Source organism: Somniosus microcephalus, unplaced genomic scaffold, assembly GCF_052327205.1.
Source record: "Somniosus microcephalus isolate GS21.2 unplaced genomic scaffold, FLI_Smic_1.0 scaffold119, whole genome shotgun sequence".
NCBI classification, from domain to species: domain Eukaryota; kingdom Metazoa; phylum Chordata; class Chondrichthyes; order Squaliformes; family Somniosidae; genus Somniosus; species Somniosus microcephalus.
Window position 1 is genome coordinate 182,354 of NW_028225306.1, and position 26,305 is coordinate 208,658.

Sequence of the window (26,305 nt, forward strand, 5' to 3'; positions counted from 1 at the left end):
TTTGTCAACATGATTTCCCTTTCATAAAACCAGGCTGACTCTGCTTGACTGTATTATGATCATACGGAGGGAGAGGGCGGGGCTCAGGTACTGAATGAGTACTTTGCATCTGTCTCCACAAAAGAAGAGGATGAAGTTAATGTCGCAGTAGAGGAGGGGGGAATAGAGAAATTGGATAAAAATGGATAGAAAGGAGGTGCTAAATAGGTTGTCATCACTCGAGGTTAACAAGTCACCCGGTCCAGATGCGATGCATCCTAGATTGCTGAGGGAAGCTAGGGTGGAGATAGCAGAAGCTCTGACCACAATCTTTCAATCTCCCTCAGATATATGGGAGTGGTGCCAGAAGACTGGAGGATTGCAAATGTTACACCCCTGTTTAAAAAAGGGGAGAAGGATAAACCTGGTAACTACAGGCCGATCAGTCTAATGTCAGTGGTGGGTGAACGACTAGAGACCATTGTCAAGGACAAAATTAATTCTCACTTGGAGAAGCATGGGTTAATAAGGGACAGCCAGTATGGATTTGTTAAAGGTAAATCATGTCTGACTAACTTGATTGAGTTCTTTGATGAACAGAGGGTTGATGAAAGTAATGCAGTAGATGTTATATATATATGGACTTTCAAAAGGCATTTGATAAAGTACCACATAAAAGTCTTATTTGCAGAATAGAAGCACTTGGTATTAAAGGGCTGATGGTAATTTGGGTATATAATTGGCTGAGGGATAGGAGACAGTGAGCAGTGCTGAGGGATGTTTTTCTGACTGGAGGGAAGTATGCAGTGGGTTCCCCAGGGGTCGGGATTAGGACCATTGCTTTTCTTGTTATATATAACTGACCTGGACTTGGGTATAGGTGTACAAGTTAGAAATTTACAGATGATACAAAACTTGGCAACGTAGTAAATAGTGAGCATAGTAGTAGCAGACTTCAGAAGGACAGAGACAGACTGTGAAATGAGCAGACACAAGGCAGATGGAATTAAATGAGGATAAGTGTGAAGTGATGCACTTTGGGAGAAACAACAGGGAGAGGCCGTATAATCTAACTGGGACTATTTTGAGGGGGTGCAAGAGCAGAGGGACCTGGGGGTCCATATTCACAAATCTTAGAAAGTGCCGCGGCAAGTTGGTGAGGCGGTTCAGAAAGTGTATGGGATACTTGGCTTTGTAAATAGTGCCATTGAAAACAAAAACAAGGAAGTTACACTAAACCTTTACAAATCACTAGTTAGGAACATAGGACAGGAGGAGGCCATTCAGCCCCTCGAGCCTGTTCCGCCATTCAATGAGATCATGGCTGATCTGTGATCTAACTCCATACACCCGCCTTTGGCCCATATCCCTTAATACCTTTGGGTAACAAAAAGCTATCAATCTCAGATTTGAAATTAACAATTGATCTAACATCAATTGCCGTTTGCGGAAGAGAGTTCCAAACTTCTACCACCCTTTGTGTGTAGAAGTGTTTCCTAATTTCATTCCTGAAAGGTCTGGCTCTATTTTCAGACTATGCCCCCAGTCCTAGACTGCCCAACCAGCAGAAATAGGGTAGAGAGAAACTATCTGTTCCCCTTAATATCCTGAAAACTTCGATCAGATCACCCCTTAACATTCTAAATTCTAGGGACTACAACTCTAATTTGTACAATCTCTCCTCGTAACTTAACCCTTGGAGTCCGGGTATCATTCTGGTAAACCTACGCTGCACTCCCTCCAAGGCCAATATATCCTTCCCAGGCTGTGATGCCCAGAACTGCTCACAGTGCTCCAGGTGTGGTCTAACCAGGGTTTTGTACAGCTGCAGGGTTTTGGCCTCAGCTGGAGTCTTGTGTACAGTTCTGGGCACCACACTTTAGGAAGGATGTCAAGGCCTTGGAGAGGGTACAGAGGAGGTTGACCAGGATGGTAACAGGGATGAGGGACTTCAGTTATGTGGAGAGATTGGAGAAGCTGGGATTGTTCCCCTTAGAGCAGAGAAGGTTAAGAGGAGACCTAATAGAGGTGTTCAAAATAATGAGGGGTTTTGATCGAGCAAGTAGGGAGAAACTGTTCACTCTGGCAAGTGGGTCGGTAACCAAAGGTCACAGCTTTAAAATAGTTGCTAAAAGAACTAGAGGGGAATGAGGAGAATTGTTTTCACACAGAGGGTTGTTAAGATCTGGAACGCACCATCTGAAAGGATGCTGGAATCAGGTTCCACAGGAACTTTCAAACGGTAACTGTACATGTACTTGAAGAGGACTAGTTTGCAGAGTTCTGGGGATAAAGCTGGGGTTTGGGACTAAATTGGACAGCTCTTTCAAAGAGCCGGCACAGACAGGATGAGCCGAATCACCACCTTCTGTGCTGTTAGATTCGATGATCAGTGTGAACACGCTGGTGTCTCTTAAGGCTCGTAGAGCTTTTAAAGCTCTTCCCACAGTCAGAACATTTAAAGGGTCTCTCGTCAGTGTGAACTCGCTGGTGTTCCTTCAGATCCTTGGAGCCTTTAAAGCTCTTCCCACAGTAAGGACACTGAAACGGTCTCTCGTCAGTGTGAACCCGCTGGTGTTCCTTCAGATCCCCGGAGCTTTTAAAGCTCTTCCCACAGTCAGAACACTGAAACGGTCTCTCGTCAGTGTGAACTCGCTGGTGTTCCTTCAGATCCCCGGAGCTTTTAAAGCCCTTCCCACAGTCAGAACATTTAAAGGGTCTCTTGTCAGTGTGAACACGCTGGTGTTTCTTCAGCTCCCGGGAGCATTTAAAGCTCTTCCCACAGTCAGAACATTTAAAGGGTCTCTCGTCAGTGTGAACAAGCTGGTGTGACAGGAGGATGGATGACAGAGTGAATCCCTTCCCACACATGGAGCAGGTGAACGGTCTCTCCCCAGTGTGAACTCGCTGGTGTGACAGGAGGTTGGATGAATGAGTGAATCCCTTCCCACACATGGAGCAGGTGAACGGTCTCTCCCCAGTGTGAACTCGCTGGTGTGACAGGAGGTTGGATGACTGAGTGAATCCCTTCCCACATTCGGAGCAGGTGAATGGTCTCTCATCAGTGTGAACAAGCTGGTGTCCCTTCAGATTCCCGGAGCTTTTAAAGCTCTTCCCACAGTTAGAACATTTAAACGGCCTCTCATCAGTGTGAACAAGTTGGTGTAGCTTGAGCTCCCGGGGGATTTTAAAGCTCTTCCCACAGTTAGGACACTGAAATGGTCTCTCATCAGTGTGGACAAGTTGGTGTTGCTTTAGTTCCCCGGGGCTTTTAAAGCTCTTCCCACAGTTAGGACACTGAAACGGTCTCTCATCAGTGTGAACAAGCTGGTGTCCCTTCAGCTCCCCGGAGCTTTTAAAGCTCTTCCCACAGTCAGAACACTGAAATGGTCTCTCATCAGTGTGAACAAGCTGGTGTTCCTTCAGTTCCCCGGGGCTTTTAAAGCTCTTCCCACAGTCAGAACATTGAAATGGTCTCTCATCAGTGTGAACAAGCTGGTGTCTCTTCAGCTGCCCGGAGCTTTTAAAGCTCTTCCCACAGTCAGAACACTGAAATGGTCTCTCTCCAGTGTGAACTCGCTGGTGTGTTTGCAGGTGGGATGAACAAACAAATCCCTTTCCACACACGGAGCAGGTGAACGGACTGTCCCTGGTGTGACTGCGCCGTTGAACTTCCAATGTAGACGAGGAACTGAATCCCTTCCCACCATCCCCACCTTTACCCGGTTTCTCCCCGGTGTGACGGTGTATGTGTCTCGCCAGGTCAGGCGATCGGCTGAATCCGCGTCCACACACCGAACACATGTGCGGTTTGTCATCGCTGCGATCGCTGCTTTCTCCTTCCATGTGCAAAGGCCGATGATATTCAGGTCCTGATGAATCCAGCGACTCTGTCAGATGTTGACGTAATGTTTGGTCTGAGCTTCCCGCCTGTAACTGCTCCACTTCTATAACCCTGTAAATTGAGATCAGAAAAGGATCAGAGGCAAACTGTCGTTTAATTTTCCCCTTTCTGAACCTAGGGGCAGTGAAGCTGATTTTCAGGCTCCAGCTGCTGCACAGGTTGGTTGAAAGGATCAGCAGTAATGGCGGCTGTAATACTCACAAGCCCCCACGCTCCAGAAAGCACTCTGTTGACTCCGAGTCCCGCGCATGTGCTCATGGCCCCCACGCTCTCCCTCCTGCTCCACAATCGCCCGTCCCGATCGGTCCACAACGCGCATGCTCAGCGCACAAAACCCCGCGGTTGGAACATCGGGCGCGCATGCGGAGCTGCAACATCTGGTACGCGTGAGCAGCTCAGGTGGGGGGCGAGTCGGTGTTTCGCCTCAGCCGCCAGGGAGGTGCGCATGTGCAGGACGACCCAACATTCCTCCTGTCAGCAATCACTCCCTCGGTTCTTTAATAAAAACAGAAAATGCTGGAAATACTCAGCAGGTCAGGCAGCATCTGTGGAGAGAGAAACAGAGTTAACGTTTCAGGTCAATGACCTTTCGTCAGAACTGCTTGTTCTTTAGTGTCAGCCAGTGACTCAGTGGGTAGCACTCTCGCCTCTGAGGCACATGGTTGTGGGTTCAAGTCCCACTCCAGAAACTTGAACATTGAATGGCGGAGCAGGCTCGAGGGGCCAAATGGCCTACTCCTGCTCCTATCTTCTATGTTTCTATGTAAGTTTAGGGACCCTCCATGTTGACTTTGTCCGATCCTGTCACTGTTTTCCAAGTGCTCTGCTATTACATCCTTTAAAATGGACTCTAGCATTTTCCCCACTACCGATGTCAGGCTTACCGGTCTATAATTCCCCATTTTCTCTCTACCACCCTTTTTGAATAGTGGGGTAACATTAGCTACCTGCCAATGCATGGGTACTGTTCCAGAGTCTATCGAATTTTGGAAGATGACCAGCAATGCATCTACTATTTCTAGGGCCACTTCCTTAAGTACCCTAGGATGTAGATTATCAGGCCCTGGGGATTTATCAGCCTTCAATCCCATCAATTTCCCTAACACCATTTCCCTACAGATACTAATTTCATTCAGTTCCTCCCTTTCATTAGACCCTATGTTCCCCCGACATCTCTGGGAGGTTATTTGTGTCCTCCTTTGTGAAGACAGAACTAAAGTATGTGTTTAAGACCAGGACCAGTGCAAGATAGATTAAGGCGATACTTAGTACAACTAAATCAGGAGGTACAAGCACTAAATAAAGAAGTAAGGAACCAACAACAGATTAAAGATCTAGAAAGGCAGAATGCTGGACTTAAACCAGACGAGTTGCCCAGAATAGGTCAACAAGTAATGACGCAAGTTATCGGAAGAAAGGGAATGGGGCCCGTTGGATGGGGCCATGTACTGTATTAATGACAAGTGATACGTGTGTTTGTCTACAGGAACCGATGGGTATGCGATGGAAGCAATGGACCCAGGTGAAACCATTTAACACTAAAGACCCCCATTCTACCCTCTCCTCTAGGGGAAAGAGCTCGGAAGACGACCAGACCTCTGTTTAAATTACAGATAAACATGGATCCAGTCGACCCTTTATATCAGAGGGTCCGTCTCGGGGAGAAGAAGCTCTCCCGGTTTACCCTTACACCTGAGAACTAATTTTTAATGTGGAAGCAAGTCATCCTCGGTTCCGAGGGACTGCCTAAGCAGAAAGCAGAAGATATAATTGGAGTAAGACTTCTTTACTCCTGTACTCAAATCCTCTTGTAATGAAGGCCAGCATACCATTTGCCTTTTTAACTGCCTTTCACGACCACCGGACGTCCCAAAGCGCTTTACAGCCAATGAAGTACTTTTGAAGTGTAGTCACTGTTGTAATGTGGGAAACGCGGCAGCCAATTTGCGCACAGCAAGCTCCCACAAACAGTAATGTGATAATGACCAGATAATCTTTTTTCGTCATGTTGATTGAGGGATAAATATTGGGCTCAAAACACCGGGGATAACTTCTTCGAAATAGCACCACAGGATCTTTTACATCCACCTGAGGGGGCAGACGGGGGCCTCGGTTTAACTTCTCATCCGTAGGACGGCACCTCCGACAGTGCGGCGCTCCCTCAGTACTGCCCCTCCGACAGTGCGGCTCTCCCTCAGTACTGCCCCTCCAACAGTGCGGCGCTCCCTCAGCATTGCCTCTCCGACAGTGCGGCGCTCCCTCAGTACTGCCCCTCCGAAAGTGCGGCACTCCCTCAGTACTGCCCCTCCAACAGTGCGGCGCTCCCTCAGTACTGCCCCTCCGAAAGTGCGGCGCTCCCTCGGTACTGTCCCTTCGACAGTGCGGCGCTCCCTCGGTACTGCCCCTCCAACAGTGCGGGGCTCCCTCAGTACTGCCCCTCCGACAGTGCGGCGCTCCCTCAGTACTGCTCCTCCGACAGTGCGGCGCTCCCTCGGTACTGCCCCTCCGACAGTGCGGCGCTCCCTCGGTACTGCCCCTCCGACAGTGCGGCGCTCCCTCAGTACTGCCCCTCCGACAGTGCGGCGCTCCCTCAGTACTGCCCCTCCGACAGTGCGGCACTCCCTCAGCACCGCACTGGAGTGTCAACCTCGCTTTATATACTCAAGTCCCTGGAGCGGGATTTGAACCCACAACCTTCTGACTCTGCTATCCACTGAGCCACAGCTGACTCCAGTCTTTTACACAGTTTCATCATAACTTCCTTGCTTTTGCACTCTACCCCTCTCCTAAAGCAGGGAAGTTATGATGAATTGTTAAACAGTTTTTTTTGCAGAGTGACCAAGGCTGTGTGTAGGAAACAATTGTGCATTTGAAAGCAGCTTGTATTGTGAAGCTTGTGCCCCTTTGCCAGGCCCGCTGCCTGCGGCCCCTCTCCCAGATTCCAGCCCCAGCTCTGTGCTGACTGAGCTGCTCTCACCTGGGGACAGCGCGTCACAATCGGCCCCAGCGCACCTGAGCTGGAGAGGAGGCCCCGCCCCCTTGCCGCGCCGCCATTGGTTGGAGGACCAGGCCGCCCAGTTCAGTCCTCCCAGCTCAGCCCTCGTCCTATTGGTCAGCGCTCCCGTCAGTCAGAATCACATTGTTCCGGCTCACTCCGCCACCCCGCGCGGATCAATCCGCTCCGTTCGGCGTCCGCGGAGGTCCCGCCCGACTCTCAGGTTTGGTTTTTCTCGTATTTTACTTTATAATCTCGCTCTCCGCTCCCCCCTCACCTCGATTTAAATCGATTCCCCAACAGATGACTTTACCCCGGCCGCTGATTCCGTCTGCTCCCCGGAGGCCCCGCGCAGGCGCACTGGCAGCCTCGCACCGTTGAGAAGCTTTTCAAAAATGTTTTTTTCCGAAACAAATTGAAAACACTCATTAATTCCCCCAATCTCCTCCCCTCTAAAGTGCGATTATTATTATTATTGTTTTTCCTCATTTGTGTGCGGTGTCTTTTTTTTACCTTGCGGTGGCGTGCGCCGATCCAACCGACCCCTGGGCGTTGCGTGCTGGCGTCAGCGCGTAATCGGAGGGGGTGTGATTGGCGGGCGCCTCGCGTCAATCAGGAGCGCGGAAAACGCTGGGAGGACCGGGCGGGCTGATGGTCCGCCAACCAATGGCGGAGGGGGAGGGGGCGGGACCTCGGTGGGCTGCAGGCCGCTTTCCTGCTTTCATTGTCTGCAGGAGCTGTTAAAGGGAAGAGGACGGGGTGGAAAAAACCCAGCTTGTGAGTGTTTATTCCTTTACATTACCTTTATTGCAAGGCTATTCATCAACTGCATTCATTTAAAAATAAGTGAACCTTTTCTCTCTTTGACTTTTATCCAGAACAAAGAGGTGTTGCAATATTAATTAAGGAGTCAATTACTGCTGTAAGGAGGGATGATATATTAGCGGGTTCCTCTAATGAGGCCATATGGGTAGAACTTAAAAACAAAAAGGGGGCAAGCACTTTGCTGGGAGTGTACTATAGGCCCCCAAACAGTCAGGGGGAGATAGAGGAACAGATATGTAGGCAAATCTCAGAGAAGTGCGAAAATAATAGGGTAATAATAGTGGGGGATTTCAACTTCCCCAATATAAATTGGGACAGTCAGAGTGTGAAAGGCTTAGAGGGTGCAGAATTCTTAAAGTGCATCCAGGAGAGCTTTTTGAGCCAACATGTAGAAAGTCCTACAAGAGAGGGGGCGGTACTGGACATAATTCTGGGGAATGTAGCCGGGCAAGTGGTGGAAGTGTCAGTAGGAGAGCATTTTGGCGACAGTGACCATAATTCGGTGAGATTTAAGGTGGTCATGGAAAAAGACAAAGACGGCCCGGAAATAAGGGTTCTAAATTGGGGTAAGGCCGATTTTAATATGATAAGGCAGGATCTGGCCAAAGTGGACTGGGAGCAGCTGCTTATAGGAAAATCCACATCAAAACAGTGGGAGACTTTCAGAAGGGAAATAGAGAGAGTACAACGCCAACATGTTCCTGTAAAGGTCAAGGGTGGGACCAGCAAACAAAGGGAACCTTGGATGACAAGGGATATACAAAAATGCATTAGAAATAAAAGGCAGTTACAAAAGACTAAAGACAGAAGAAGCCCTAGAGGAGTATAAAAAGTGCAGGGGCATACTTAAAAAAGAAATTAGGAGGGCGAGGAGGGGCCATGAAATAACACTGGCGAGCAAAATAAAGGAAAATCCTAAGATGTTTTATAAGTATATTAAGGGCAAGAGGATAACCAGGGAAAGGGTAGGGCCCATTAGGGACCAAAGTGGCAATCTGTGTGTAGAGCCAGAGGATGTAGGCGGGGTTTTAAATGAATTTTTTGCATCTGTGTTCACTATGGAGAAAGACGATGCAGACATAGAAATCGGGCAAGGGGACTGTGACATACTTGAACATATTAGCATCGAGAGGAAGGAGGTGGTAGCGGTTTTAGCGGGCCAAAAAGTGGATAAATCCCCAGGCCCGGACGAGATGTATCCCAGGCTGCTGTGGGAGGCAAGGGAGGAGATTGCAGGGGCTCTGACACTAATTTTCAGAACCTCTCTGGCCACAGGGGATGTACCAGAGGACTGGAGAACAGCTAACGTAGTACCATTATTCAAGAAGAGTAGCAGGGATAAACCAGGGAATTACAGGCCAGTGAGTCTAACATCTGTGGTGGGGAAATTATTGGAAAAAATTCTGAGGGACAAAATTAATCTCCACTTGGAGAGGCAAGGATTAATCGGGGATAGTCAGCATGGCTTTGTCAAGGGTAAATCATGTCTAACAAATCTGATCGAATTTTTCGAGGGGGTGACTAGTGGGGTGGATGAGGGAAATGCTGTGGATGTGGTTTACATGGACTTCAGTAAAGCTTTTGACAAAGTCCCGCATAGGAGACTGGTCAAGAAGGTAAGAGCCCATGGGATCCAGGGTGCCTTGGCGCGTTGGATCCTAAACTGGCTGAGTGGCAGGAGGCAGAGGGTGATGGTCGAAGGTTGCTTTTGTGACTGGAAGCCTGTGTCCAGTGGGGTACCTCAGGGATCGGTGCTGGGTCCCTTATTGTTTGTGATCTACATAAATGATTTGGATGAGAATGTAAAAAGTATGATCAGTAAGTTCGCAGATGACACGAAAATTGGTGGGGTGGTAAATTGCGAGGAGGAAAGCCTCCGGCTACAGGACGATATAAACGGGTTGGTCAGATGGGCGGAAAAGTGGCAAATGGAATTTAACCCTGAAAAGTGCGAGGTGATGCATTTTGGACGGACAAATAAGGCAAGGGAATACACAATGAGTGGTAGGACCCTAGGAAGTACAGAGGGTCAGAGGGACCTTGGTGTACATGTACATAGATCCCTGAAGGCAGCGGAGCAGGTAGATAAGGTGGTTAAAAAGGCATATGGGATACTTGCCTTCATTAGCCGAGGCATAGAATATAAGAGCAGGGAGGTTATGATGGAGCTGTACAAAACGCTGGTGAGGCCACAGCTGGAGTACTGTGTGCAGTTCTGGTCGCCTCACTATAGGAAGGATGTGATTGCTTTGGAGAGGGTGCAGAGAAGATTCACCAGGATGTTACCTGGGATGGAGCGCCTCAGCTATGAAGAGAGGCTGGACAGGCTGGAGTTGTTTTCCTTGGAGCAGAGAAGGCTGAGGGGGGACCTGATTGAGGTGTACAAAATAATGAGGGGCATAGATAGGGTAGATAAAGAGGAACTTTTCCCCTTAGTGGGGGGGTCAATAACAAGGGGGCATAGATTCAGGGTAAGGGGCAGGAGATTTAGAGGGGATTTGAGGAGGAACTTTTTCACCCAGAGGGTGGTTGGAATGTGGAACTCAATGCCTGAAAGGGTGGTGGAGGCAGGAACCCTCACAACATTCAAGAAGCATTTGGATGAGCACTTGAAATGCCATTGCATACAAGGCTATGGACCAAATGCTGGAAAATGGGATTAGACTGGACAGGGATGGATGGGCGGCGCAGACACGATGGGCCGAAGGGCCTCTTTCTGTGCTGTAAAACTCTATGACTCTAAAGAGCCCTGGTGCTGTGAACATTTTGGTGGGCAGCCACTTTTAAAGGAACAAAGACCAGCATTCTTCCTCCTCTCTCTCTTGTGAGTATTTGTGGTGGGTGAGAGGAGGGGGGGGGTGAGTCAAAGGGGACTGCGGCCCCTTTTCAACAAAAACAATTGCTTGGCCATTTAAAGGGGAATGGTGGTATAGTGGTTAGCACTGTTGCCTCACAGCGCCAGAGACCCGGGTTCGAATCCGGCCTCAGGCGACTGTCTGTGTGGAGTTTGTACATTCTCCCCGTGTTTGCGTGGGTTTTCTCCGGGTGCTCCGGTTTCCTCCCACAGTCCAAAGATGTGCGGGTTAGGTTGATTGGCTATGATAAATTGAGCCTTAGTGTTAGGGGGATTAAATACGTGGGGTTACAGGGATAGGGTGGGATATGTGTCGGTGCAGGCTCGATGGGCCGAAATGGCCTCTATCTGCACTGTGGAGTTTCTGTGATTCTGTGGGTGCCCCCCAGGTATTTAAAGGGGCAGTGCCTCTTTCTTTCTGTATCATGTAAGAGCAGGGAGGTTCTGCTTGAACTGTACAAAACACCAGTTAGGCCACCGGCTAGAGTGCTGCGTGCAGTTCTGCTCGCCCCATTGCAGGAAAGATGTGACTGCTCGAGACAGGAGACGTACGAGGTTGTTGCCAGGACTAGAGAATTTCAGCTACAAGGAAAGATTGAATACATAGAAACATAGAAGATAATCTACATCCGAGGGTACTCGAGGAAGTGGCCCTAGAAATAGTAGATGCATTGCTGGTCATCTTCCAAAATTCGATAGACTCTGGAACAGTACCCATGGATTGGAGGGTAGCTAATGTTACCCCACTGTTCAAAAAAGGTGGTAGAGAGAAAACGGGGAATTACAGACCGGTAAGCCTGACATCGGTAGTGGGGGAAATGCTAGAGGCCATTATAAAAGACGTAATAGCAGAGCACTTGGAAAACAGTGATCGGATCGGACAAAGTCAACGTGGATTTACTAAAGGTAAATCATGCTTGACTAATCTACTGGAATTTTTTGAGGATGTAACTGGTAAAATAGATAAGGGAGAACCAGTGGATGTGGTGTATTTGGACTTTCAAAAGGCTTTCGATAAGGTCCCGCATAAGAGATAGAAACATAGACGATAGGAGCAAGAGTAGGTCATTTGGCGCCTCGAGCCTGCTCCGCCATTCAATGCGATCATAGCTGATCATCCAAGTTCAGTACCCGGTCCCTGCTTTCTCCCCATACCCCTTGATCTCTTTAGCCTTAAGAAATATATCCAACTCCTTCTTGAATATATTTAATGAATTGGCCTACACTGTCTTCTGTGGTAGAGAATTCCACAGGTTCACCACTCTCTGGGTGAAGAAATTCCTCCTCATTTCTGTCCTAAAAGGCCTACCCCTTATCCTTAGACTATGACCCCTGGTTCTGGACTCTCCGACCATCAGGAACATCCTCCCTGCATCTAGTGTGTCCAGCCCTGCCAGAATTTTATAAGTTTCAATCAGATTCCCTCTCATTCTTCTAAACTCCAGCGAGTACAAGCCCAATCGACCCAATCTCTCCTCATACGTCATTCCTGCCATCCCAGGTATCAGCCTGGTGAATCTTGGCTGGACTCCTTCCATGGCAAGAACATCCTTCCTCAGATAAGGCGACCAAAACTACACACAATACTCAAGATGTGGTTTCACCAAGGCCCTGCACAACTGCAGCAAGACATCCTTGTTCCTGTACTCAAACCCTCTCGCTATGAAGGCCAACATACCATTTGCCTTCTTAACAGCCTGCTGCAGCTGCATGCTTACCTTCAGCGACTGGTGCACAAGGACACCCAGGTCTCGTTGCACTTCCCCTTCTCCCAATCTATTGCCATTCAGATAATCTGCCTTCCTGTTTTTGACACCAAAGTGAATAACCTCGCATTTATCCACATTATATTGCATCTGCCATGCTTCTGCCCAATCATCCAACCTGTCCAAATCATCCTGTCGTTTCTCGGCATCCTCCTCACAGCACACACGCCCACCCAGCTTTGTGTCGTCTGCAAATTTGGAGATATTACATCTAGTTCCCTTGTCTAGATCATGAATATATATTGTGAATAGCTGGGGTCCAAGGACCGATCCCTGCGGTACCCCACTAGTCACTGCCTGCCACTCGGAAAAAGACCCGTTTATTCCAACTATTTCCTTTCTATCTGCCAACCAGTTCTCTATCCAAGTCAATACCTTGCCCCCCAATCCCATGTGCCTTAACTTTACACGCTAATCTCTTATGTGGGACCTTATCGAAAGCCTTCTGAAAGTCTAAATACACCACATCCACTGGTTCGCCCTTATCTATTTTACTAGTTACATCCTCAAAAAATTCCAGTAGATTAGTCAAGCACGATTTACCTTTTGCAAATCCATGTTGAATTTGTCCGATCCTGTCACTGTTTTCCAAGTGCTCTGCTATTACATCTTTTATAATGGACTCTAGCATTTCCCCACTACCGATGTCAGGCTTACCGGTCTGTAATTCCCCGTTTTCTCTCTACCACGTTTTTTGAATAGTGGGGTAACATTAGCTACCCTCCAATCCATGGGTACTGTTCCAGATTCCATCGAAAACCCAGCAGCTTCTCCTCCATCTCCACTTCAGCTCAAACTGCTGCAACAAAAAGACCTACACAGGCTGCCAGGGACCGACTTCCGTCACCTGCAATAAAACTCTTCCCCACAGCCGCTGACTAATGGTGGCCGCAGCACCCACAATTCCCCGCGCCCCAGAAACCGCTCTATCCAACGTGCTGATTTCCCTGCTGAGAGTGCGCATGCTCCCCGGGGCCACGGGCCATTCTGGGAGCCTGGCTCCTGTCATTTGTCCTGAGTCGGACTTGGTGGAACCGGCTGAATAAACCGGGAAGCGGCGGCTCGAATGGGGGAGGCGCTGCACCCTGGGTTTCCTGGTGCCGGGGCTCTGGCCGCACGTCCGCCGGGCCCGGCCGCTCTGATTCTGATTGAGGTTTTTGATGAGGTAACAGAAGGTTGATGAGGGCAATGAGGTTAACGTGGAGTACATGGATTTCCAAAAGGCGTTCGACAGCGTGTAAAGGTAAGGCACATGGGATTGGGGGCAAGGTATTGACTTGGATAGAGAACTGGTTGGCAGACAGAAAGCCAAGAGTTGGAAGAAACGGGTCTTTTTCCGAGTGGCAGGCAGTGACTAGTGGGGTACCGCAGGGATCGGTCCTTGGAACCCAGCTATTCACAGTCTATATTAATGATCTAGACAAGGGAACTAGATGTAATATCTCCAAGTTTGCAGACAACACAAAGCTGGGTGGGCGTGTGTGCTGTGAGGAGGATGCTGAGAAACTCCAGTATGATTTGGACAGGTTGGGTGATTGGGCAGAAGCATGGCAGATGCAATATAACGTGGATAAATGCGAGGTTATCCACTTTGGTGTCAAAAACAGGAAGGCAGATTATTATCTGAATGGTAATAGATTGGGAGAAGGGGAAGTGCAACGAGACCTGGGTGTCCTTGTGCACCAGTCGCTGAAGGTAAGCATGCAGGTGCAGCAGGCGGTTAAGAAGGCAAATGGTATGTTGGCCTTTGTAGCGAGAGGGTTTGAGTACAGGAACAAGGATGTCTCGCTGCAGTTGTACAGGGCCTTGGTGAGACCACATCTTGAGTATTGTGTGCAGTTTTGGCCGCCTTACCTGAGGAAGGATGTTCTTGCCATGGAAGGAGTGCAGCGAAGATTCACCAGGCTAGTACCTGGGATGGCAGGAATGACGTATGAGCAGAGATTGGGTCGATTGGGCTTGTACTTGCTGGAGTTTAGAAGAATGAGAGGGGATCTCATTGAAACTTATAAAATTCTAACAGGACTACACAGACTAGATGCAGGAAGGATATTCCCGATGGTCAGGGAGTCCAGAACCTGGGGTCACTGTCTAAGGATAAGGGGTAAGCCATTTAGGACAGAGATGAGGAGGAATTTCTTCACCCAGAGAGTGGTGAACCTGTGGAATTCTCTGCCACAGAAGGCAGTAGAGGCCAATTCATTAAATATATTCAAGAAGGAGTTAAATATATTTCTTAAGGCTAAAGGGATCAAGGGGTATGGGGAGAAAGCAGGGACAGGGTACTGAAATTGGATGATCAGCCATGGTCTCATTGAATTCTGGAGCAGGCTCGAGGGGCCGAATGGCCTACTCCTGCTCCTATCTTCTATGTTTCTATGTTTCTGTCCTATGAATGTGCCTCCTTATTGTTGCTTCTGCATGCTAACCTCTGAAAGTTAGCATGCAGGTACAGCAAGCAATTAGGAAGGCAAATGGAATTGCCTTTATTGCAAGGGATATGGAGTGGGGAAGTTTTGATGCAACTTTACAGGGCGCTGGTGAGACCACACGTGGAGTACTGCGTACAGTTTTGGTCTCCATATTTAGGGAAGGATATATTTGCATTAGATGCAGTGCAGAGAAACATAGAAAAATAGTAGCAGGAGTCAGCCATTCGGCCCTTCGAGCCTGCTCTGCCATTCAATATGATCAGGGCCGATCCTCTATCTCAATACCATATTCCTGCTCTCCCCATACCCCTTGATGCCTTTTGTGCCTAGAAATCTATCTATCTCCTTCTTAAATATATTCAGTGACTTGGCCTCCACAGCCTTCTGTGGGAGAGAATTCCACAGGTTCACCACCCTCCGAGTGAAGAAATTTCTCCGCACCTCAGTCCTAAATGTCCTACCCCATATCCTGAGACTGTGACCCCTCGTTCTAGACCCCCCAGCCAGGGGAAACATCCTGTCTGTCTAGTCTTGTCAGAATTTTATACGTTTCAATGAGATCCCCTCTTATTCTTCTAAACTCTAGTAAATACAGGCCTAGTCGACCCAATCTCTCCTCATACGACAGTCCCGCCATCCCAGGAATCAGTCTGGTGAACCTTCGCTGCACTCCCTCTATGGCAAGTATATCCTTTCTTAGGTAAGTAGACCAAAACTGCACACAGTACCCCAGGTGTGGTCTCACCAAGGCCCTGTATAACTGTAGTAAGACATCCTTGCTCTTGTACTCAAATCCTCTTGCAATGAAGGCCAACATACCACTTGCCTTCCTAACTGCCTGCTGCACCTGCATGTTTGCTTTCAGTGACTGGTGTACAAGGACACCCAGGTCCCTCTGTACATCAACATTTCCCAATCTATCACCATTTAAATAATACTCTGCCTTTCTGTTTTTCCTACTGAAGTGGATAACTTCACATTTATCCACATTATACTGCATCTGTCATGTATTTGCTCACTCACTCAACTTGTCTAAATCGCCTTGAAGCCTCTTTGCATCCTCCTCACAACTCACAATCCCACCTAGTTTCGTGTCATCAGCGAACTTGGAAATATTACATTTGGTTCCCTCATCCAAATCATTGATATATATATTGTGAATAGCTGGGGCCCAAGCACTGATCCCTGCGGTACCCCACTAGTCACCGCCTGCCACCCTGAAAAAGATCCATTTATTCCTACTCTCTGTTTCTGTCTGTCAACCAATTTTCAATCCATGCCAGTATATTACCCCCAATCCCATTGCCTTAATTTTGCACACTAACCTCTTATGTGGGACTTTATCAAAGGCCTTCTGAAAATCCAAATACACCACATCCACCGGTTCTCCCTTATCTATTCTACCAGTTACGTCCACAAAAGGCTCCTGTAGGTTTGTCAAACACGATTTCCCTTTCATAAATCTGTGCTGACTTTGTCTAATCCTGTTGATATTTTCTAAGTGTCCTGTTATCACATCCTTTATAATAGACTCTTTAGCATTTTCCCTACTACTGATGGTAGACTAACCAACTTGTGCAGCAGCTGGGGCCTGAAAATCAGCTTCACTGCCCCTGGGCTGGGAAAGGGGGGCATGAGGCAACATTCTCCCTCTTACCCCTTTCTACACTCCTTTTACAGGGTTTTAGAAGTGGAGCATTTACAGACAGGAAGCTCAAACCAAACATCACGTCAAGATCTGACAGAGTCGCTCAATTCATCAGGACCTGAATATCATCGGCCTTTGCACATGGAAGGAGAGAGCAGCGATCACAGCGCAGACAAACCGCACACGTGTTCCGTGTGTGGACTCGCCTTCAGCCGATCGCCTGACCTGGCGAGACACATGCACCGTCACACCGGGGAGAAACCGGGTAAAGGTGGGGATGGTGTGAATGGATTCAGTTGCCCGTCTACGTCAGAAGTTCATCCGCACAGTCACCCCGGGGACAGTCCGTTCACCTGCTCCGTGTGTGGGAAGGGATTCACTTGCACATCCCACCTGCTGAGACACCAGCTTGTCCACACTGGGGAGAGACCCTTTAAATGTTCCGACTGTGGGAAGAGCTTGAAAAGCTCCAGGGCTCTGACCAGACACCAGCAAGTTCACACTGACGAGAGAGCATTTCAATGTTCCAACTGTGGGAAGAGCTTTAAATGCTCCGGGGATCTGAAGGAACACCAGCTTGTTCACACCGATGAGAGACCGTTTACATGTTCTGACTGTGGGAAGAGCTTTAAAAGCCGCTGGGCTCTGACCACACACCAGCGAATTCACACTGGGGAGAGGCCGTTCACCTGCTCCGTGTGTGGAAAGGGATTCACTGATCCATCCAACCTACTGAGACACCAGCTTGTTCACACTGATGAGAGACCGTTTCAATGTTCTGACTGTGGGAAGAGCTTTAAAAGCTCCGGGGATCTGAAGGAACACCAGCTTGTTCACACCGATGAGAGACCGTTTACATGTTCCGACTGTGGGAAGAGTTTTAAAAGGTCCAGGGTTCTGACCAGACACCAGCGAGTTCACACCGGGGAGAGGCCGTTCACCTGCTCTGTGTGTGGAAAGGGATTCACTGATTCATCTAACTTGCTGATACACCAGCGAGTTCACACTGATGAGAGACCCTTTAAATGTTCTGACTGTGGGAAGAGTTTTAAAAGCTCCAAGGTTCTGACCAGACACCAGCGAGTTCACACTGGGGAGAGGCCATTTCCCTGCTCTGTGTGTGGAAAGGGATTCACTGATTCATCTAACTTGCTGATACACCAGCGAGTTCACACTGATGAGAGACCCTTTAAATGTTCTGACTGTGGGAAGAGCTTTAAATACTCCAATAAACTGCTGAGACACCAGCTTGTTCACACTGATGAGCGAGCGTTTACATGTTCTGACTGTGGGAAGAGCTTTAAATACTCCAATCACCTGCTGAGACACCAGCAAGTTCACACTGTTCTGTAGTGCAGGGCCCTGCAGACAGCTGGGGTGACATGAACGTGGAATGGATGAATGTTTTATAAATTCCTGTACTATTGTTTAATCTTTCTAACTGTTGTGCTGATGATTCCGTTGATTTGACTGTTCATGTTATTTTTTTTCCCTTATCACAGGCAATTGCCTATTAAAAGTCAACCATGTGCCCCCTTTTTAAAGGGGCACAACCAATAAAACCTGTAACATAACAAAAAAAAGTTTAAAGGGAACTTAACAAATGAAATTAAAATTCTATTTTCGGTGGTGATGCACGCCAGTCCCTCCGGTACCCACCAGTCGTGGAAGGCCTCGAGCGTGCTGGTGGATTGTTCATGTTATCACATAGAATAGGTCGACGAGTAAAGGCACAACGTCTGGGTGTGAATCTAATAATATCCTCACGGACCGTATAGGTGTGATACCCAGACGGGCTTGTGGTTATAGTCTGGTCACAGATGGACTAAATCCCCTTTACTCACCTCTACAACAGGTGATGGAGATTCACAATCTGCACAGGGTGGGGAAGGAACCTCGGAACAGGACGAGGCCACTCTGCCCCTCGAGCCTATTCCGCCATTCAATCAGATCACGGCGAATCCGTATCTCACTCCATCTACTCGCCTTGGTTCCATAAGCCTCAATACCCATAATCAAGAAAATTCTATCATTCTCCATTTTGATATTTTCAGTTGACCCCCAGCCTCAACAGCTTTTAGTGGGAGTGTGATCCAGATTTCCACGACCCTGTGTGTGAAGAAGTGCTTCTTGACATCACCCCTGAATGGTCGAGCTCTAATTTTAAGGTTGTGCCCCCTTGTTCTGGACTCCCCACAGCTCCACCAGAGGAAATAGTTTCTCTCTCTCGACCCTATCAACTCCTTTAGTCATCTTGAACACCACAATTAGATCACTCCTTAATCTCCTATACTCGAGGGAATACCAGCCCAGTCTGGGCAACCTGTCCTCGTAATTTAACCCTATCAGCTCCGGTATCATTCTGGTGAATCTGTGCTGCGTCCCTCCAAGGCCAGTGTATCCTTCCTGAGGGGCGGGGCCCAGTACGGAACAGGAGGGCAACAGAAAATGCTGGAAATACTCAGCAGGCCAGGCAGCATCCGTGGGGAGAGAAACAGAGTTAACGTTTCAGGTCTGGGACCCTTCGTCAGAACTGGAAAAATCTGGAGATGTAACAGATATTAAACAGGTGCAGAGACAGGGGGGGGGTTTAGGAGGGGAGGAAGGAATTGAAAGCACATCCTGTACTTTTGTAAGAGGCAGGAAAGATAAAATGTTGCAAATGGGAATGGCAAAAATCATACTGCATGAAAAATGGGGGCAGGGATAATTATCTGAAATTGTTGAACTCAATGTTGAGTCCGGCAGGCTGTAATAATCCCTGCCCCCATTTTTCATGCAGTATGATTTTTGCCATTCCCATTTGCAACATTTTATCTTTCCTGCCTCTTACAAAAGTACAGGATGTTCTTTCAAATCCTTCCTCCCCTCCTAACACAACCGCCCCCCCCCGCCCCGTCTCTGCACCTGCTTAATATCTGTTACATCTCCAGCTTCTTCCAGTTCTGATGAAGGGTCCCAGACCTGAAACGTTAACTCTGTTTCTCTCTCCACGGATGCTGCCTGGCCTGCTGAGTATTTCCAGCATTTTCTGTTGTTATTTCAGATTTCCAGCATCCGCTGTATTTTGCTATTATAGACATGTCGGAAGCACTGGTATGGAAGGTGGCATCGTCAGAACAGACACAGCGGAGATGGAGAAGCTGATTTTCAGGCCCCTGTTGCTGCACAGGTTGGTTGAAAGAATCAACAGTAATGGTGGCTGCAAACAAGCCCCCGCGCTCCAGAAAGCGCTCCGGCCGCCGTGCTGAGTTGTGGCTGACCCTGCGCATGCGCCCCATGGCCCCACCCTGTCCTGCTCCACAGGTGCCCGGCCTGCACCGCGCATGCTCAGCACACACCCTGCGACCCTGTCAATCATCCTCCTGCGCGCTGGGCCCCTGAGCTCCAGGCTGCCACACGGGGCTTTCTTTGTAAAGTCGGTGTTGGTGAAGAGCCGCAATCAGTGAGGGAAAGTGAGTTTTCCCCCAGATCCGATTGAGATCAGAGGAGGGGAGAGAATAAAGGGGAATCCAAACCTGAGAGTCCGCGGATCCGGGCCCCGAGCGGAGCTTCTTCAATTTGGTGGAGCACGCTCCAGTGACATGTGACCCAGGCCCAGGGCCTGATTGATGGGAGCTTCCGACCAATAGGGTGCGAGCGGGGTGGGGCTGGAGGAGCGAGCCTGCGGCGGGTCCTCCAACCAATCGGGGAGCCTGAGGGGCGGGACTTGCGCCGGCTGATTGTCTGATCCACAGGGCAGCGAGTTTCTCCAGTCCCTTGTTCAGGGCCCGGGGCCAGGGGAGGCTGTGGGCCTTTATTCCCCTCATTGGACACAAGGCTCTTTGGCTCACAACACACGGGCTCAGATTGCAATACAGACTTTTTAAATTCATGAATCAAAGGGACAGGGTCTCTCATTCTGTTGTGCGACAGTTCCTGGGACAGACTGTATCTCCCCCTCTCCTCCACACAGGGATTTGTGCTGGTTAAAGAGACAGCGATTCTCCTTGTTCTGTGAGTTTGTAATTAACTTTATCCCATATTACAGACTCCAGGAGTTTACCAATAACACCTCAAGTCTTGGTTTTGATCTTCCAGAATTCCTTAGATTCTAGAACGGTGCCCAGGGATCGGAAGGTGGCAAATGGAACCCCGCCATTCAAGCAAGGAGGGCGAGAGAAAACAAGGACCCCTGGGCCAGTTAGCCTGACATCAGTAGTAGGTGCAAAAAAGATTCACAAGAATGACACCAGAACTGGGAGGATATACCGATCAGGAAAGGCTGAACAGGCTGGGGACTCATTTCTCTGGAAAAGAGAAGGCCGAGGGGTGACCAGATAGAGGTCATCAAGATTATGAAAGGGTTTGATAGGATAGACGTGGAGAAAATGTTTCTACTTGTCGGGGGAGACCAGAACTAGCTGTCATAGATATAATAATGTATAAGAGCGAGAAATAGCACCAGAGTAAAGAAAAGCTCAGAAATAGGAGGAATCAGACGGGGCAATAGCAAGGCAGACTAAGATGGGTTTGGAGTGCATGTGTGTAAATGTACATAGCCTGGTAAATAAGGTTGGTGAGCTGCAGGCACAAGGTGCCACAGGGGACTCTGATATAGGGGCAATAACAGAGACCAGACTCAAAGAGGGAGGATTAGGATCTTAATATTCCTCGTTACAAGGTATTCAGGAAAGATAGGGAAGGAAAAAGAGCAGGGGTGGCAGTATTGATCAACTAAACTATTACAGCACTGGAGAGGGTGATGTAGTCGAGGGAGCAAAGGCAGGTTTGAATTCAGGAACAATCGAGGAGCGATTACACTGCTGGGTGTTTACTACAGGCCACCAAATAGTGGGGAGGAGATAGAGGAGCGATTACACTGCTGGGTGTTTACTACAGGCCACCAAATAGTGGGGAGGAGATAGAGGAGCGATTACACTGCTGGGTGTTTACTACAGGCCACCAAATAGTGGGAAGGAGTGTAGAATTCGCAAAATTAATATTGTACTATAAGGGTCCTCTGGCAGAAGAGGCCTTGATTTTAAAAGACTGTTTTAAAAGAAGCCCAGAAAAGGGACACATAAAATGGCCGCCAGACCCCGTGACCGACTTATTGGGACACTTTAAAATGGTTCCTACAGTTCCCCAGACAGCCTTTGTGGATTCAACCCACAGTAAGTTCTGGAAGCCGTTTCTGAGAAAACGAAACCAGACTTTAACACATACATAAAGATTGGATGCAGATCCAGTCAGATCGGCCTGTAGATAAAGGCCATCTAAATGTTTACCCAGACAAAGGGGGACAGTTCCATATTCATAAAGAACGCATCAAGGACCCGTTAAAGACATCAAGAAAACATTAAAACATTACCAGGTCATTCTAGACCAGAGATGGCCATCACAGGCCATCCCAAAAGCAGTTTAAATATAATAACTACCCCGCTGTGCTATAAGCCCGCCAAAAGTTAAACAAAGACTAACCTTGATCTAGGCGGGAGATAAGGCCTCGATTGAGAAGTATAATTGGGGATCCCGGGGCAAGACAGGACTGCTGGTTGAAGAATTGAGTGCTCAGATAGCCGATGACATTGGGGATCCATCGAAAATCTAGGAGGAAGCTTGTAGATGCTTCTGGAAGACGAGCACGCTAAAACCTCGTAGCCAGAGACAGAAGCCGGTAGCGGGAACGCCTCGGCCATTCCCGAGTCGAGAAGGTGGTTCAAGTTTGCGTTCGGCCTCCGGGGTATTCGTTGGGAGATCATCGACCAAAAACCCCGGGGCCACAGCAAAACGAGGAGAAAGTCGAGGAGAAGAAGAGGACGAAACGCCCCACCACATCGTGGGCTGGAGCACAGAGAAAAACGAGCTGTGAACAAGATGAGGGTCCGCTCGTCTTGCTGAAGTAGAGGAGCCATCAGCCTGAGCAGCCCGCTGCTCCCACAGCCCAACGACCACGTGGAGACAGGACGCCTGAAAGGATCAAAATGCAGACCTGTTTTCAAAACCTTGCAATTCCTAGTTGGATTGGTGAGCATGTTTCTGGCCCTTCATAAATCGGATCTAGATAGGTTAAAGGGGGTGGTCATTTTGGGTATAATTAACATGAGTTGTTGTCCCTCGATGTTCCGTGTTTCCCCATTTCATGATGACTGTTGTAAGGTATAATATGCCTGTACCTATTTTAGCTAGTACTGTATTGTTATGATTTGTTTTTCCCTCCCGTGTACCCTCTTATTTGCTTGCATTTGATTTGTTTTTCCTTATGCAATAAAATTTCATTTCGTTTCATTAAACTTGGTCTATCGAGTATTCTCTGCATTGTAGTTCCTGCACCTAAGTCCAGTGTCTAGAACCTAAGGGGCGAGTGGGTCGAACCACTCAAGGTTTTACTGTGCGAGAGAGAGAGAGAGAGAGACCTCTGTGATCTCGGAGAGAAAACCCCTTACAGGAGATAGAGGAGCAGATTTGCAGGCAAATTACAGAAAGATGCAAGAATTACAGAGTAGTGATAATGGGGGACTTAAATTATGTGAATATAGATAGTAACAGTGTAAAGGGCAAATTGGGGAGGAATCCCTGAAATGTGTACAAGAGAACTTTCTGGATCAGTGTGTTTCCAGCCCAAGGAGGAAGGAAGCAGAGCTGGATCTAGTTCTGGGGAATGAAGTGGGGCGCGTGGAGCGTGTTTCAGTGGGAGAGTATTGGGGGAACAGTGATCATAATATCATCAGGTTTAGAATAGTTATAGAAAAGGACAAAGAACAATCAAGCGTAAAAATACTTAACTAGAGGAGGGCTAACTGCAGTGAGAGGAAAAGGGATCTGGCCCAAGTGGATTGGAGTCAAAAATTGGGAGGCAAAACAGAAAATGACCAATGGGAGGCCTTCAAAGAGGAGCTGGTTCGGGTACAGAGCAGACACATTCCTATGAGGGGGAAAGGAAGGGCATCCAAAGCTAGAGCTCCCTGGATGACTAAAGATAGAGGTTAAAGTGAGAGAGAAAGAGGAGGTTTATGACAAATGTAAGGTTGCTAATACAGTGGGGAATCATGCTGAATATAGAAAGTACAGAGGAGATCTAAACAATGGAATAAGAGGGGCAAAGAGAGAGTCTGAGAACAGATTAGCAGCTAACATAAAAGGGAACCCAAAAGTCTTTTATAAAGACTTAACTAGTAAAAGGGCAGTCAAAGAAAGGGCGGGGCTGATTGGGGACCTAAAGGGAGATTGTCTTGTGGAGGCAGAGGGCTGGGCTGAGGGACTAAATGAGAGCTTTGCATCTGTCTTCACTGGAGAAGAGGATGCTGCCAATGTAGCAGTAAAGGAGGAGGCCGGAGCGATACTGGATAGGATACAAATAGATAAAGAGGAGGGACTTCAACGGTTGGCAGTCCTCAAAGTAGAAAAGTCGCCCGGTCCGGATGGGATTTGTCCTCGGTTACTGGGGGAAGTAGGGGTGAAAATTGCGGAGGCTCCGGCCACAATCTTCCAATCCTCCTTGGACATGGGGGTGGTGCCAGAGGACAGGAGGATTGCAAATGTTACAGCCCTGTTTAAAATAGGGGAGAGGGATAAACCCGGCAACTACAGGCCAGTCAGCCTAACGTCGGTGGTGGGGAAACTTTTAGAGACAATAATCCGGGACAAAATTCATTGGCCCTTAGAAAAGTCTGGGCTAGTAACTGAAAGTCAGTTTGTTAAAGGCAAATCATGTCTGACTAACTTGATGGAGTTCTTTGATGAAGTAACGGAGAGGGTTGAGGGTAGAGCGGTTGATGTTGTGTATATGGACTCTCAAAAGGCGTTTGACAAAGTCCCACATAATAGACTTGTTGGCCTTAGTCCATGGGATTAAAGGGACAGTGACAGCATGGATCTAGAATGGGCTCAGGGACAGAAGGCAGAGAGTAGTGGGGAACGGCTGTGTTTCAGACTGGAGGGAGGGATTCAGTGGGGATCCCCAGGGCTCGCAATTAGGACCACTGCTCTTTTTGATCCATATTAATGACCGGGACTTGGGTGTACAGGGCTCAATTTCAAAGTTTGCAGAGGACATGAAACTTGGAAATGTCGTAAACAGTGAGGATAGTAACAGACTTCAGGAGGACACAGACAGACTGGTGAAATGGGCAGAAACGTGAGATGAAATTTAACACAGGAGTGTGAAGTGATACATTTTGGTAGGAAGAATGAGGAGAGGCAATAAAACTAAATGGTCCAGTTTTAAAGAGGGTGCAGGAACAGAGAGGCCTCGGGGTGTATGTACACAAATCTTAGAAGGTGGCAGGACAAGTTGAGAAGGCTGTTAAAAAGCATACAGGATCCTTGACTTTATTAATAGAGGAATAGAGTACAAAAGCAAGCAGGTTATGCTAAGCCTTTATAAAACACTGGTTAGGCCTCAGCTGGAGTATTGTGTTCAATTCAGGGCACCACACTTTAGGAAGGATGTCAAGGCCTTGGAGAGGGTGCAGAGGAGATTTACTGGAATGGTACCAGGGATGAGGGACTTCAGTTATGTGGAGAGACAGGAGAAGCTGGGATTGTTCTCCTTGGAGCAGAGAAGGTTAAGGGGAGATTGACCAGAATGGTACCGGGGATGAGGGACTTCAGTTATGTGGAGAGACAGGAGAAGCTGGGATTGTTCTCCTTGGAGCAGAGAAGGTTAAGGGGAGATTTACTAGAATGGTACCAGGGATGAGGGACTTCAGTTATGTGGAGAGACTGGAGAAGCTGGGGTTGTTCTCCTTGGAGCAGAGAAGGTTAAGGGGAGATTTACTGGAATGGTACCAGGGATGAGGGACTTCAGTTATGTGGAGAGACTAGAGAAGCTGGGGTTGTTCTCCTTGGAGCAGAGAAGGTTAAGGGGAGATTTACTAGAATGGTACCAGTGATGAGGGACTTCAGTTATGTGGAGAGACTGGAGAAGCTGGGGTTGTTCTCCTTGGAGCAGAGAAAGTTAAGGGGAAATTTACTAGAATGGTACCGGGGATGAGGGACTTCAGTTATGTGGAGAGACTGGAGAAGCTGGGGTTGTTCTCCTTGGAGCAGAGAAGGTTAAGGGGAGATTTACTAGAATGGTACCGGGGATGAGGGACTTCAGTTATGTGGAGAGACGGGAGAAGCTGGGGTTGTTCTCCTTGGAGCAGAGAAGGTTATGGGGCGATTTACTAGAATGGTACCGGGGATGAGGGACTTCAGTTATGTGGAGAGACTGGAGAAGCTGGGGTTGTTCTCCTTGGAGCAGAGAAGGTTAAGGGGAGATTTGATAGAGGTGTTAAAAATCATGAATAATTTGGATAAATAAGGAGAAACTGTTTCCAGTGGAGGAAGGGTCGGTAACCAGAGGACACAGATTTAAGGTGATTGGCAAAAGAACCAGAGGTGACCTGAGGAAACTTTTTTTCCCACAGCGAGTTGTTGTGATGGGGAACGCGCTGCCTGATAGGGCGGTGGAAGCAGATTCAACAGGAGCCTTCAAAAGGGGACGGGATAAATACTTGAACTGAAATAAATTGCAGGGATATAGGGAAAGAGCGGAGGAGTGGGACTAACTGGATTGCTCTTCGAAAGAGCCGGCACAGACTCGATGGGCCGAATGGCCTCCTTCTGTGCTATTCTGTGATTCTATGAATACAGAGAGACAATGTCCCTTTAAATATCGAGGTGTTACGCTGAGGGAAGGAGACACATTGTCCCTTTAGTTACAAAGGAGAAGACAAAAAGATCGCAGACTCTTTAACTGACACCAATACTCCGAGGGAAGAGGATGTGACGGTCGATGTCCCTTTAACTGGGCCGCACATGCCTGTGATTAAAGGCATCGGAAACAGTGGAATCGACCCACCGCAGTCACACTGTGGACACTCTGGTGTGTCAGCGGGTGGGATACACCAGGGAATCCCTTTCCACACACTGAG

At 48.3% G+C, this 26,305-nt stretch overlaps 1 long non-coding RNA gene across 1 annotated transcript in view; it reads left to right on the plus strand.

The window, feature by feature from the left end:
• Nucleotides 1–7,014: 7,014 nt before the first annotated feature.
• Nucleotides 7,015–26,305, plus strand: part of LOC147082732 (uncharacterized) — a 71,593-nt gene continuing 52,302 nt past the window's right edge. The window contains exon 1 of the long non-coding RNA XR_015076231.1: nucleotides 7,015–7,101. This is a non-coding gene — a long non-coding RNA (uncharacterized LOC147082732). The remainder of the gene's footprint in view (nucleotides 7,102–26,305) is intronic.